Here is a 14,859-nt window from a genome sequence, read left to right as displayed (position 1 = left end):
AAAATAACGTACAAGCAGTTACAAAAGTAAAATGCACCAGGCAAGTATTTTCCCAGCTCCACTAACATGTAAAAAGTCACTTAAAAGGAAAACTTGAATCTTTTCAACCCTAACCCATAACCAAACCTCTCAACAAGAAGTCACAGAGCGGGGATGGGGTAGGGGGTGGGGGGTGGATCCTGGAGAGAAAGTGATAACGCTAGTGTCGGTTTGTTTACAGACTCCGGCAACAATCGTGAGTCAGAAATTCAAGCCACCAGATCCTTTCCAACCAACACGGACCAAATAGGACCGGTCCACGGTGTCCTGGAAGATCTGGGGGTAAGGGAAGGTAAACTAAGAGAATTATATTACAAAGGGTACAAGACCAGCCGGCAACAACTGACTGGGGTTTTTGGACCTCGGCCTTCCGTACAAGGTGCTGGGCCCAAGAATTCGAGCCGCATACCCCAATCTAAGTGGGGGTGGTGGGGTGGGGAGGGCGCACACAAATGGGTCGTCACCTAACGAGGCAAGACGTCCCGGTGGGTTGTGGGTCAGGCTCTTGGGGGCAATTCCTGGGCTGAGCAGAGGCAAGGGTAGCAGTCCTTCCGGTGGAGACTCGAGTTAAGGGGAAGAAGACCTGAGACGTGAGCTTGAAAACCAGTCAAACCTATCGTGAAGGGAAACGGGACAGAGGAGAGCGGCAGGCCAAGCCGTAAGGAGACACGGACCGGGTAGGTCAAAGGGGGGAGGGGGTGTCCGGCTGGGACAGTTACAAGCACGGGAGCCGGCGAGGCTCAGCAGCCCGCTTCCCGTCTGGGGTCATCCTTCTGCTAGCAGTTGCTCCAGCTGTTCCAGGCCCAGCCGTCCTCTCCACTGCCGCCACCAACGCCGCCGCCATCTTACACTGGTCAGCGGCTGCCACCACCGCGGCTTTCTCCACACTCTGCGCTTGCGCCTGCGCTGCCACGCTTTCCGGCCTCTTTTGCGACGACGTGTAGTGAAGACAGAGGGAAGAGAGGTTGTGCGAGCTCAGGGCTCCCAATCTTCCTTGAAGGACGCATAAGGGGCGGGGCCTAAGGCCAACGGAAAACAGGGCGAGGGGCGCGTGCGCATTACCAAGGAGGCAAAGTTGTTTTTGTAGAGTGCTTTGAAGGGCCTCACTCACATCCCATGTGATATACTCAAAACAAATGCGAGTTAGTGGCCTGCCTTAGTTGTGGTGGAAATAAAATTCATTTCAAATAGATTGGCAGCCAACTTTCTGAGCGACCTCCATTTCTGCCCTGTTTCTGACAAGCAATTCTCACCAGATTTCTGAAAACCCTATTTCCCTTGAGGACCATTTTCTTAAGTGGTTTCTATGTCTTCCAGGCCCACTTCTTCCCGAGAGCCTCTATTTCCCAATTTTTAGAGAACGGATTCAGAGCCTTGATTTTCAGCCCAGCTATTGAAGAGCCTCCTTTTCTTAAGTGGAAGTGGGATATTGAAGGTTGCCAAGAATGGGCCTAGTAATATACACTCTGCTTCCTTCTGACCCCTAAAGGAAGCCTGTAGAAGATCCTTGAAAAGGTTACTGCCAGCTGCCACGCGAATATTTTTTGATCAGAAGCGCAAGGTGCAAGAATCTGACCTCACCTCCTCTACCGCTACCCTCATATGATGTTATATATTAGACTGTTGCAATAGACACCTAGCTGGTTTGTCTACTTTCATTATTATCCTAGTTAAACATAAGGCCGCTAGATTGCCCTTTTAAACTGTAAGTCAGGTCACGTTATTGCCATGCTGAAAGCTTCCCATGGCACACAATAATAAAAATCAAAATGATCACAATGGCTTTCAATGCAGGCCCTACAAGATCTGGTACCTATTTCTCTGATACCATGTCCTCCCACACTGCCTAGCTCTGTTCTAGCCTTACTGGCTTTTTCTCCTCACTCCAACCAAAAGATGTTCCAGCCCCAGGGCTTTTGCACTTACTTTCTTTTTTTGGAATGCTCATTTAACAGCTCTTCTGATGTTAGAAATGCAAATGACTTTGTGTACACAGTGACCTTGCTAAACTTACTAATTCTAATAGTTCTGTAGATTCCTTTGGGTCTCTACATATATAATTACAATGTATGATTAAGAACACTGGTTTCATTGTATAGATTTATGGTCCAAACCAGACTTCCTGCCCTGAACCCATTACCACCCCCCTCCCCCAATTACCACTACCTTGGCAAACATCAGCTTGTTCTCTTTGTCTATGGTCTGTTACTGTTTTGGGTGGTTTATTCATTTGTTGTCCTTTTAGATTCCACATACAAGTGAAATCATATGGTAATTGTCTTTCTCTGACATTTCACTTAGCACAATACCCCCTAGGTCCATCCATGTTGTTGCAAATGGCAAAATTTCATTCTTTTGTATTGCTGAGTAATATTGCATTGTGTATAACACACCTTTTTAATCCATTCATCTGTCAATGGACAACCTAGGTTATTTCCATATTATAAGTGGTTATGCAATGAACACAGGGATGCATATATCTTTTCAAATGTTTGTTTTCTTTGGATAAATATGCAGAAGTTAAATTGCTGGGTCATATGGAGGCTGTATTATTAACTTTTTTAAAGGAATCTCTATACTGTTTTCCATTGATTGCACTATTTTATAATCTCACAACAGATCTTTATTAGACTTGAGCTCTCCATTTAATCAGATCTCTACTCAAATGATACTTCCTCAGAGGCAGCTCTTAATTAACTCAAGTAAAATGGTACCCAGTACCCTACACCACCACCCTCCTCAGTCCTCTAGTAAGAGGACTGCATTGTTTTTTTTCCCGTAACATTTTTATCTGTAACAATTAACCTATAATTATATACATTTTAACCTAAAAATACTATTAGAATAAAACTGTGAGGGCAGGGTCATTGTTTTTTTCATCTTTTTAACTCCAACACCTAGAAGAGCACCAGAGCAAAGTAGCTACTGAATGCCCTACTATATTCATTCATTTCTGTTGAACAACTGTTGAATTCCTACTACATGTGAGGTCCTGTTCTGGGTGCTGGAGCTGCATCAGTGAGTAAAACAAACCAACATTCCTGCATTCATGGAACCTATTATTAGTGCAGGGGTTGAGAATGCAGGGGGAGGAGAGGGACACACAGACAATATTAAGTTAATGAAGAGTATTGTAAAGGAAAAGAAAGGATGTGTTCTTTGGCACACGGCATCCAGGGAAGGCCACTCTGCTGAGGTTATATCTGAATAGAGATCTGGAGTAAGCTATGCACCCTGGAGAAATAACCTTCCAGGCAAAGTGAAGAGCAAAGTTAAATAGCTGGAAACTTGAGCGTGCTCAGTGTATTCAAAGAACAGCAAGGTAGGACATTAGTTTGGAGAAACAAGATGGGAGCCAGATGACTTACAATAGACCAGGAATGGATTTCGGATTTTACCCTAAGAGTGCTAGGAAGCCAAGGAGGATTTTGCATAAAAGAGTGATATGATCTGATTTATCAGTTAAGACATTTACTTTGGTCGCTTCTTTGAGAACTGCCTGTAGAAAGGCAAAATAGAAGCTGAAAGACTAGTTAGGAAACTATTGCAGACCTAGAAGGCTAGTGTTACAGTTTAAGTGGTAAGAAGTGGTTGGATTCTGGATATACTTTGAAGGTGGTAGAGGTGATTAGTTAATAGATTGAATATGGGGTGCAAGATAGTTAATAGATTGAATATGGGGTGCAAGATAGTTAATAGATTGAATATGGGGTGCAAGATATCTTTTTTTTTTTTAATGTGAGTGATAGGATAAACAGTAATTCCAATTACTGAGATAGAACTCCTAGGGGTGGAGGGACAGAAGCAGGTTTGGGGGGTAAATATCCAGTTCTATTTTAGACATGTTAAGTTGGAGATGCCTATTAGATTTCCAAATGACACTACTGAGTAAACAATTGAAATACGAATCTGAAACTTACGGAAGGGACAATTGGTAGTATTATCCAGAGAGTCATTAAGGTATAAATGGCATACATAACCATGGGATGGGGAGTGCTCACTGAATGTGAGGGGAAAAAAAGAGAAACAATCTATACACTGAGCCCTCTAATGCTGCTCTCCAACTAGTAGAGGTCAGAGAGAAAGAATATCCAGCAAAATTTATTTAAAAGGAGCAACCAAGGACTTCCGGCCAAGATGGAGGCATAGGTAGGTAGACTGTGCCTCCTCGCAAAACCAAAAGGACAACAAATTTAAAAACAAAAAACAACCAGTACTGACAGAAAATTGAACTGTACAGAAGTCTGACAACCAAGGAGTTAAGGAAGAAACATTCATCTGTACCAGTAGGAGGGGTGGAGACAGGCAGCCAGGGTGGAGAGGACTCATGGCAACACGGTGGCTGGCAGAGCGGGTGGCCCCACATTTGCACAGGGATAAACCGGGAGGAACAACTGGGGAGCGAGACAGACTGTGCAACCCAGGGTTCCAGTACGGGGCAATAAAGCCTCAAAACCTGTGACTGAAAAAACCTGTGGGGGTTGAGGTGGCAGTGGGAGAAACTCCCAGATTCACAGGAGAGTTTGTAAGAGAGACCCATGAGGTCTTAGAAGGTACACAAACCCACCCACCCGGGAATCAGCACCAGAAGGGCCCAATTTGCTTGTGGGTAGCGGGGGAAGTGACTGAAAGCCAGCTGAGAGAGCCCAGCAAGCAGCATTATTCCCTTTTGGACCCTTCCCCCATGTACAGCACCACAAGGCAGCCACCTGGGTTGTCTCGCCTTGGCAAATACCTAAGGCCCCCCACCCTTACTACATAACAGGTGCGCTGAAACAAAGAAAATATGGCCCAAATGAAAAAACACATCAAAGCTCCAGAAAAAATACAACTAAGCAAGAAAGAGATACCCAGTTGCACAGTTCAAAACACTAGTAATCAGGATGTTCACAGAATTGGTTAAGTATGGTCGCAAAGTAGAAGAAAAAGTGAAGGCTATGAAAAGTGAAATAAAGGGAAATGTACAGTGAACCAACAGTGAAGGGAAGGAAACCTGGACTCAAATCAATGGTTTGGAACAGAAGGAAGAAATAAACATTCAACCAGAACAGAATGAAGAAACAAGAATTCAAAACAACAAGGAGAGGCTTTCATAGGGGTGCCAAAAGGAGAAGAGGAAGAGCAAGAAATGGAAAACTTATCTGAAAAAATAATGAAGGAGAACTTAGCCAATCTGATGAAGGAAATAGACTTCCAGGAAGTCCAGGAAACTCAGAGAGTCCCAAAGAAGTTGGACCCAAGGAAGAACACACAAAGGCACGTCATAATACGTTATCCAAGATGAAAGATAAGGAGAGAATCTTAAAAGCAGCAAGAGAAAAAGAGACAGTTACATACAAAGGAGTGCCCATAAGACTGTCAGCTGATTTCTCAAAAGAAACCTTGCAGGCAAGAAGGGGCTGGAAAGAAGTATTCCATTCAAGTCGTGAAAGGCAAGGACCTACATCCATGATTACTCTATCCATTAAAGCTATCATTTAGAATGGAAGGGCAGATAAAGTGCTTCCCAGATAAGGTCAATTTGAAGGAGTTCATCATCACCAAGCCCTTATTATAGGAAACGTTAAAGGGAATTATCCAAGAAAAAGAAGATTAAAAATACAACCAGTAAAATGATAACAAACTCACAACTATCAACAACTGAACCTAAAAAAACAAAAACAAAAACAAACTAAGCAAACAACTAGAACAGGAACAGAATCACAGAAATAGAGATCACATGGAGGGTTATCAGTGGGGAAGGGGAGGATGGGAATGGGGGAAAGGTACAGAGAACAAGTAGCATAAATGGTAGGTAGAAAATAGACAGGGGAGGTTAAGAATAGTATGGGAAATGGTGAAGCCCAAGAACTTATATGTATGACCCATGGACATGAACCAAGGGGTGGGGGAATGCAGGTCAGAGGTATTGTGCAAGGTGGAGGGGAATAAAAGGGGGGAAATGGGACAACTCTAATAGCATAATCAATAAAATATATTTAAAAAACTATTATTGTATGAAATGTTTAAGGGACTTATTTAAGAAAAAGATCAAAACTATAAAGATCAACAATAAAATGGCAAATACATATCTATCTACAACTGAATCTAAAAAACTAAGCAAACAAGAACAGAAACAGAATCATGGATATGGAGGGCATTTTGACAGTTGTTAGATGGGAGGGGGGGTGTTGGGGAATAGGTGAAGAGGTGAGGGGATTAAGAAGTACAAACAGGTAGTTACAGAACAGCCGTGGGGATGCAGAGTACAGTATAGGAAATGGAGTAGCCAAAGCACTTATATGCATGACCCATGGACATGAACAATGGTGGGGGGGGTTGCCTAAGGGAGTGCAAGGTGCTGGGTGGAGGCGGTAAAGGGGGAAAAACTGGGACAACTGTAATAGCATAATCAATAAAATATAATTAAAAAAACAAAAGGAGCAAGCAGGAAAGAAACAGGAAGAATCAAGAGAGCAAAAGGTCTTATGAAACAAACCTTTAAAATGTTTCAAAAAGGGCAGTATCACCTATCATTCCTCTTTAAAGAGTTTGAGGTTGAAAATGACTGAAAATTGACCACTGGATTCGGAAGCATGGAGGTTAAGACCTCGACAAGAGTGATTTTAGTGGAGCTATGGAAAGAACCTCTACTTCAGTGATGTGGTTTCTATGCTGTTTTGATGGACAGCAGTGCTATCACCAAATTAATTGCTATTACCACGTCTTTTTATTTTGGACTTTCCTACTGCACCTCAAGTTGTGATAACCCTTTCTATGTATTCAATCCCACTGATTTCTGTAACACAGTATTCCATACTCCGATTTCTCTGTCCACTTATTTAATGAGTTTCATTCTACATGGTCTTCCAAACTGATCTTATCCATTCCCACAGTTTAAACTACCATCTACATAATGATTTCTAAGTCTTTATTTCCAGCAGAGGCTTTTCCTTCAAGCTTTAGACTCACATACCTGATAACCCATGGCACATTTTTAAAAAATAGCTTTATTGATATGAAATTCACATACTATACAATTCACCCACTTAAAGTGTAAAAATGAAGGGCTTTTAGTACATTCAGATATATACAACCATCACCACAGTTAATTTTCAACCATTTTCATCACCTTGAAAAGAAACCCAGTACACATTAGCTATCATCTCCCTATCTTTGTAAGATATCTTTAATCTACTTTGTCTCTACAGATTTCCCTATTCTGGACTTTTGTATGAATGGAATCGTGGACAAGATAGGGAATCATATGGAATGTAGCCTTTTGTGACTGGCTGCTTTCACTTAGCATCTTTTCAATGTTCATCCACGTTGTAGCATGTTATCAGTAACTTCATTCTTTTTTATAACCAAATACTCCATTGTATCGATATACATTTTGTTTGTTCATTTGTCTGTTGACAAACATTTGGGTTGTTTCTACCTTTTTGCTGTTATGAATGCTGGTATAAACATTCATGTACAAGTTTCTGTGTGAACATATGTTGTATTTCATTTCTCTTGCGTATATACCCAGCAATGGAATTACTGGTTCATGATTAACTATTTAATCATTTGAGGAATCAATAGTCTGTTTTTCAGAGCTGTTATATCATTTCACATTTCACACCAGCATTTTAATGATTCAGCAATTTATGAGGGCTCCAATTATCCCTATTCTTGATATCTGACTGTTTTGTTCTAGACATCCTAGTGGATCTGAAGTGATTATTTCATTGTGGTTTTGATTTGCACTTCCCTGATGACTAGTAATGTCAAGCTTCTTTTCATGCATTTATTCAACACTTTTGTCTTCTTTGGAGAAATGCCTATCAGATTGTTTGACCTTTTTTATGTTGGGCTATTTCTTTTTATTATTGGGTTGTAAGCTTTTTATATATTCTAGATACAGTCCCTTTTCAGATGATTTGCAAATGTTTTCTCCCATTCTGCGGGTTGTTTTTTCACTTTTTTGATGGTGTCCTTTTGAAGGATAAAACTATTTTTGATGAGGTCCAACTTACCTATTCTTTTGTTGTTCGTTTTTTTTGTTTTGTTTTTTAGATTTTATTTATTTTTTTAGAGAGATGGGAAGGGAGGGAGGGAGAGAGGCAGAGAAACACTGATGTGTGAGAGATACACCAACCAGGTGCCTCTGACACGCCCCCAACTGAGTACCTGGGAACTGGTGCTACAACCCAGGCATGTGCCCTGACTGGGAATTGAACTGGTGACCATTCGGTCCACAGGCTGGCACTCAATCCACTGAGCCACACCAGCCAGGGCTTGTTGCTCGTTTTTGATATCCTATTTAAGAACCCTTAGTTAGACCAAAGTTATGAAGTTTTTACCCCTGTGTTTTCTTCTAAGAGTTTTATGGTTTTGTTACTTTTAGGTCTTTGATCCGAGTTTTTGTATATGGTGCAAGGGAAGGATTGAACTCACTCTTTTGCATGTGGCTATCCAGTTGTCCCAGAACCATCCTTTCCCCATTGGATGGGTTTTGCACCCTTGTAAAAGATGATTTCATCATGGATGTATGAATTTATTTCTAGGCTCTTAATTCTATTCCATTGATATCTATGTCTATTCTTGTGCTAGTACCACACTATTTTGATTACCATTGTTGTGTAGTAAGTTTTGAAATTGGAAAGTGTGAATCTCATCTATTTTTCTTTTTCAGGATTGTGTTCTTTTTCTGAGTCCATTGTGATTCCATAGGAATTTTAGAATTAGCTAATCAATTTCCACAAAGAAGTCAGCTGGGATTCTGGCAGGGGTTGCACTAAATCTAGAGATTGTTTTGGGAACGTTGCTATTTTAACAATGTTGTCTTCTGCTTCATGAACATGAAATGTTTTTCCATTTTAGGTTTTCCTTCTTTCAATAGTTTTGCAGTTTTCACATTATAATTTTGCATTTTTCTTAAATTTATTTCTAACTATTCATTCCTTAAGTATTCTTTTTGATGCTGTTGTGAAAGGAACTGCTCTCCTAATTTCATTTTTGGATTGCTCACTGCAAATGTATAGAAATACAATTGATTTTTATATATTGACCTTATGTTCTGAAACCCTGTTGAGCTGATTTAGTTCTTACAGTTAAGGGACTCCTTAGGATTTCCTACATACAAGATCATGCCATCTGCAAATATATTTCTTCCTTTCCAATCTCAATGCCTTTTATTTCTTTTTCTTGCCTAATTCCAGGCTAGAACCTCCAGCACATTGACTAGAGTGGCAAGAGCTAATATTCTTGTGTTTGTTGTTCCTGATCTCAGCATCTAGACTTTCACCGTTAATTATGATGTTAGCAGTACGTTTTCTGTACCATGCACTTTTATCAAGTTGAGCATGTTCCTTCCTATTCCCACCAATGGCACTTTAACATTACCAAACTGAACTACCTTTGCTCTACCTTCTGTCAAACTCAAACTGCTCCTATTCTATGTCTTAGTTGACACCACTGTTCAGTCTTAGGTTGCATTCCCTATAAGTAGAATCTGGGAAAGTGATTCTATGCAAGTGGGTTATTGAGGGACTTGCTTCTCTCACTACTAAACAATGTAGTGAGAGAAGCAAGACAAGACAGGGGAAAAATATGGGTTCAGCGGATTATTAGCTTCCACTGGGAACTTCTGGCACATACCTGGCACATTCATCCCAGCTTGAGGAATTTTGTACCCTAGTATCATTTGCAAATGACACTTATTGCACAATATTGCTGATAATATAATTTCTATCAGAATGCCAGCTGACTTCTTTGCAGAAATTGACACCATTGGCTGTGGTGCTGTCCCTGGGAGGGCACAACGTTCCAGAAGTTTCCAGAAGTGTCTCCTGTTGGCAAAAAGGGCAGTTCTCAAGGGGATGCAGCTATGAGCTATTAGCACCTAACATTCATACTTCCCAGTAAAGGGGATCTAGACAGGGTACCAACAATGTCTATTACAGTCAAACTCTAGCATTGCTCAGATCCATTTGCATTGTACATTAAGTTCACTCTATCCAGGCAGTTTCTTCAGCATGCTGGTCAAAATTTCTGGGGACACCTTGAAGAGGAGGTTCTGAGCCCCTGGAGATCATGCTGTCATCAGGCCATAACTGTTTACTTACTCACATAAAACTGAGTATTAGAGGACCAAGAAATAGCCTAGGGATCACACGTGCATCAAACACTTTCCTCTTGTATCCATAATGTAGCAGCAGTCCTACCTCCGCATAACACTCAATTATCCCAGACAGTACAGTAGCTTCTTTTTTTGCCAGATAGTTTGCTGGCATTAGCAGCCCGAAGTGACCAGATAACAGGCCTATCTTTAAGTTTACTGAGTCTTATGTAGTGCCTTACAGAAGCATTCCCCCTTCTGGGAACCAAGACTTCTAGACCCATAAGTTGCAGGCATGGGAAGCACAAATCCTCTGATGGATGAGTGGGAATAATGCTCAATAGGGCCCCTCTTATTTTTACTCCTTAATTCTAGAGCCTATGATATATCTACCTATGGGGGATAAAGCACTCTATTTTGGTCATGTAAATTTATAGATATTGCAAAGGACAGCACCCTATTCTTGCTGGGGCAACAAACATACCTTGAAAAGGCCATTCTACTACTCTACCAGGTCAGAAGCTTCTAGATGGAAAAGTATTTGGTAGGAACAGCGGATCACATTGTTATGTGCCCACTGCTGCACCTGCTTTGCCATTAAGTGGGTCCCTTGTTCCAAGGTATAAGTATGTAGAACCCCATGACAGTAAATCAAATGTCTGAGTCCTTGGATGGCAGTACTGGCTAAAGCACTTCAGGTAAGATAGGCAAAGCAAAATATGTATCAGTCCTAATGAGAATTGTTGCCTTTTTCAGAATGGAAAAGGTTCAATATAATCAACTTGTCACCAAGTGGCTGGTTGTTCTTTTAGAGCAGTGGTACTGATCTAGGGGATTAGCATTGCTTTGTTGGTGTCAGGTTGGACATTTAGAAATAGCACTAGCTAGGTGAGATAGGAGTCCACGCTAATAGGCCAATAAATAGCTTCTACCTCTGCCACGGTGATGAGGACACTTCAAGAACTGGTGTAGGTAAGGCAGTCCTGAAATCATCCTGTCCATTTGGTTTAGTACTTTTCTGGTGAGTACTTTCACAGGTCCCACTCTCATAGAGCACCCCAAATGCTCCACATCAGACCTTGTTTCCCACCATTTCCCTATTTTGCTCCACTTGGGTCCCTGACCAATAGCCCACTGATCGTGGGCTCACATATATCCTTGCCTCAGGCCACTTCTCTCTCCAGACGTGGGTGATTAGGTACATTGTCTAAAGCCCTACTCATTGAATTTCCCCTCACCATTGTCTTTCAGGATTACTCTGGATGGCGCTGTTGAGTAGGAGTCCGTACCTGGCTTTCCCTAACACATCATGCCAACCCATCCATGAACCAGACCTGGATGTGTTTCCTCCTCTGTCAAATAGTTGAATAATTCTTATGCTATCCTAAGTATGAACTAAGAGAAAGGTATCAGTGCAACACACATAGGTCATATGGAGGTATAGGGCTCCTTCTTCAATTTAACTTACTTGTGCCTACCAGGTTTGCCTGGGCTTCTTCCCAAATGTGTAATTTCCACTGTAAGATGGATTGCTATTGTATCCACCTAATCTTATAGCCTAGCAGGTCTGACAAGAACCAGCTGATTATAAAGGTAACTGGTCACAGTCACTTGATATTGACACTCAGTGGTCAGGCACTGAGTCTCTATCAGAAACTAACAGTATGCCAGAAGATACTTTTCAAATGGTGAACTTTGGTAGAGATGACATCACCTTACTCCAGAACCCTAAAGGTCTACATTGGAGAGCTCCTACTGTGGCTTGCCAGAGAATCCACAAAGCATATTTTCATTCCACAGATACCTCCAGTACCATGGAATTTTCCAGGTCGTATCGTCCTGCTATCATAACCTGGACGGGCTGCAGAGGCCCTTCTTGCATTCCCATGTACACAGTATGCCGCCTCCAAAACTGAAGAAGCTCACCGAGGTACTTTCTTGGGGGTAAAAGATACAAGATCCAATAACTTACCTTTTACTTGGAGAGGATGTTTCAGAATGCTGGGCTCAAAAACTTAATGTGACAGGGCCCTGCACTTTTGCAGGTTTTCTCTCCCACCCACTGGACTGTGTGTCTCACCAAGGAATCCTGAGTACAGCAGGTCCTTGAATAATGTTGTTTCCTTATAATGATGAGATGCTGCAGGAACTTAAGTCTTGTTTGTATTAATTAGCCTATGGTAAAACTGGTTTCATTATACGTTTCATTTAAGTCACAGAACCTATCAATGTTGTTAAATGCAGCCTGGAAGCTGGGCAAGGAATTGTGACTTTTCATTGAAGTTACTGATCTCAGCATCCTATTCACCCATTCTTGGTCTCTATTTAAATTATATATAAATCAATATCCTCCTGAGCTGCCCATCTATCTGGTCTGTATGATCACCCATGTTCTAGTAGCCATATTTGTTGAACCATGCTGCCAAAACAGAATTTACCCACCCTGTCAAAGTCATGTCATCCCCACTACTTCGAGGAAAATCAGATCTTAAACAATATCTCCTTCCATCAGCCTCCATCAACAGAGAGACAGCCACTTCTAAACTTCACAAAGATGCTGGTTACCCCTTTATGAGTGCCTTTCCTTTATAAAAAAAAATTTTCCCAGGCCTTTGAGGAACAGTCAGCTGGTAGGGTTTCCAGTGTAACAGACATTCATTCCTATATACCCACTTCCTCTAAGGCTTTTCATTTTTTCTCATATGGTCTGTCACCTCAACTTCATTTACTACGGGCCACCATTTTTCTCAAGCTCCCAAAAGCCTATTATAAGTACCTCTCACAGGGACCTTGCTAGGATGATTCACAGTCATAAGAAAGTGTCCATATGATCACAAATTCTGTATAAATTTGATTCTTAATTCTGAAACCATGCAAACAACCAAATTTCTAACATACAGAACTTTGGAACAAAGGAGCACCTCTTTTAAAGTTTGAAAGCAGCATAAACACTTCATATATAGCTTAAACCCAAGCTTTGTGATTATTATTTTTAAGTAGCAGAAAAGGCAGCCTAGAAAAACACTAGAGATATCCTTACAGTGACTCAATGTTGATGAAGAAAGTTTACTAGAGGCAACCCTTACCTAGGAGAGACCTGTATGTATAGAAATGTATCAGTTTGACTGATAGGGCTACTGAGAGACTGGGGAGGGCCCCACAGTAGTGCTACTCGAAGGTAGTTTGAAGACTTATACTGGTCTGTGAACAGTTTTTGTTTTTGTTTTTTACCATATATTTGGGGTGTTAGAAACTGTTTAGCATTTTGACACTGTTGTGATATTCAAGTGCATGATCAGTGGACTTATTCTGATCAATTTGACTGCTGTCAAATTTGCGTGGTGGGGAGCATTCAGTGTGAACTGCATACTTGTCACAGGTAACAAGAACACATATTGGTGGTACAAAGAAATGGATATTTATAAAACAAAAAACTTGGTCCTTTACCACAGTCTGAGAAGGACTGCTCTATCCTTCCACAAGTCTTAGAATAATTCAAGTAGTGTTTTTAGAACATAAAACTACTTTGTTCATGTTCAATCAAAATTAAAATTAAATGGCTTGAGAACAAAACTAAAGTAGTCTAGGGCAGGGGTCCCCAACCCCTGGGCCATGGACCCTGTTAGGAACAGGCCGCATAGCAGGTGAGTTTGAATGTAATGCACTTGAATCATCTCAAAACTATCCTCCCCACCCCAGTCCATGGAAAAATAGTCTTCCACAAAATTGGTCCCTGGTGCCAAAAAGGTTGGGGACCACTGGACTAGGGCATCTGTTTATTTAGATTCCTGGAATAAGCCCTGGCCAATCCAGCAAAAAGTGAGAATTTATAAAGAAAATTGGCAGTACAGTAGGCACACAGTTCAAGGGTCAGAGCCCTTTGGTATTCTCTCCCCCCTTTCCATCCTTATGTAGTTTTTGGCAGGAGCTAAAAAAGGGAGTATTCTGGTCATTTAGGTCCATGATCATCATCACAAATCTGTCTACACTTTCCCCTTCTCTTACAGAGTAGGAGGAGTCTCAGATTCATACCTGGCTTCTTTCATACTCTGATAAGGAATAGTCACTAGACTATTACTAAAAGCCTGGGGCCTCAAGAACATTACCTTCCTTGCCAATGCCACAGAACATGTGAGATCTTATGGGTTGAAAAGGCTTACCCCAGGGGAAAGTGACATGCCAGGAGCTGAAAGTGAATTTACTTTGGTAGTTAATTTCTGAGTGCTGAACCAGCACAGCCAGGTGGTCTTGATAGGGGACTCAAGAGTTGGAAAATTTTAGCTTAAGGTAAAAAGTTGTAAGTCTAGCAAGTAATGTATATGTTAAAGCTTTTGTTTCAGAAACTACAGATAAGGCCTGTCCTGGCTCCAGGGGAAACTGCTGACCTCCTGGGGCACTGCTGAAGATTACCGCCGCCTGGGGACCACAAGAGGCATCTGGCTGGGCCTTTGAGTTCCAGTCAACGACCACCACCCCAGCTAACAGCTAACTGCCTGGAATGTTGCAGCTTCTTTCACCTAATCCTCCCTGAATCTCAAAGCCCTCACCACACCTTGTTCATTCCCTGGTATAAAAACATTGGCCTGGAAAGAGAAAACAAGATGGTCTGTTAGGGTATGAACCCACCATCTTCTCAGATCACTGGCCATCTGAATAAAGCGCCCATAGTCAATTGCTGTCACTGCTTATTGGGTTTGGTAGTGACAGGCAGCCTGAACGCTGGTGTCTTTTCCGGT

General features: G+C 41.6%; 1 protein-coding gene and 1 long non-coding RNA gene across 6 annotated transcripts in view; one reads left to right on the top strand and one right to left on the bottom strand.

Moving 5' to 3' along the window:
• DCAF8 (DDB1 and CUL4 associated factor 8) overlaps positions 1-971 on the bottom strand; it is a 35,289-nt gene extending 34,318 nt beyond the window's left edge. Inside the window, exon 1 of one of the 3 annotated variants that reach the window (XM_024574832.4) lies at positions 889-971. The gene's annotated coding sequence lies outside the window, so the exon portion shown is untranslated. Of the gene's footprint in view, positions 1-503 lie in introns of all 3 variants that reach the window. The other 2 variants (XM_024574813.4, XM_024574824.4) reach the window with 2 other exon arrangements.
• On the top strand, positions 169-14,795 carry LOC128779732 (uncharacterized). Of its 3 annotated transcripts, none has more exons than XR_008425817.1 (3): positions 169-321; positions 11,924-12,053; positions 14,452-14,795. It is a non-coding gene; the product is annotated as an uncharacterized lncRNA (long non-coding RNA). The 3 variants fall into 3 exon arrangements; XR_008425818.1 differs by having other exon boundaries at positions 169-331; XR_008425819.1 differs by lacking the exon at positions 169-321 and adding an exon at positions 11,420-11,529.
• The last annotated feature ends 64 nt before the right edge of the window (positions 14,796-14,859 follow it).

Source organism: Desmodus rotundus, chromosome 12 (genome assembly GCF_022682495.2).
Source record: "Desmodus rotundus isolate HL8 chromosome 12, HLdesRot8A.1, whole genome shotgun sequence".
NCBI classification, from domain to species: domain Eukaryota; kingdom Metazoa; phylum Chordata; class Mammalia; order Chiroptera; family Phyllostomidae; genus Desmodus; species Desmodus rotundus.
The sequence above is the reverse complement of the archived record's forward strand: the minus strand, read 5'-3'. Positions and strand labels throughout refer to the sequence as shown.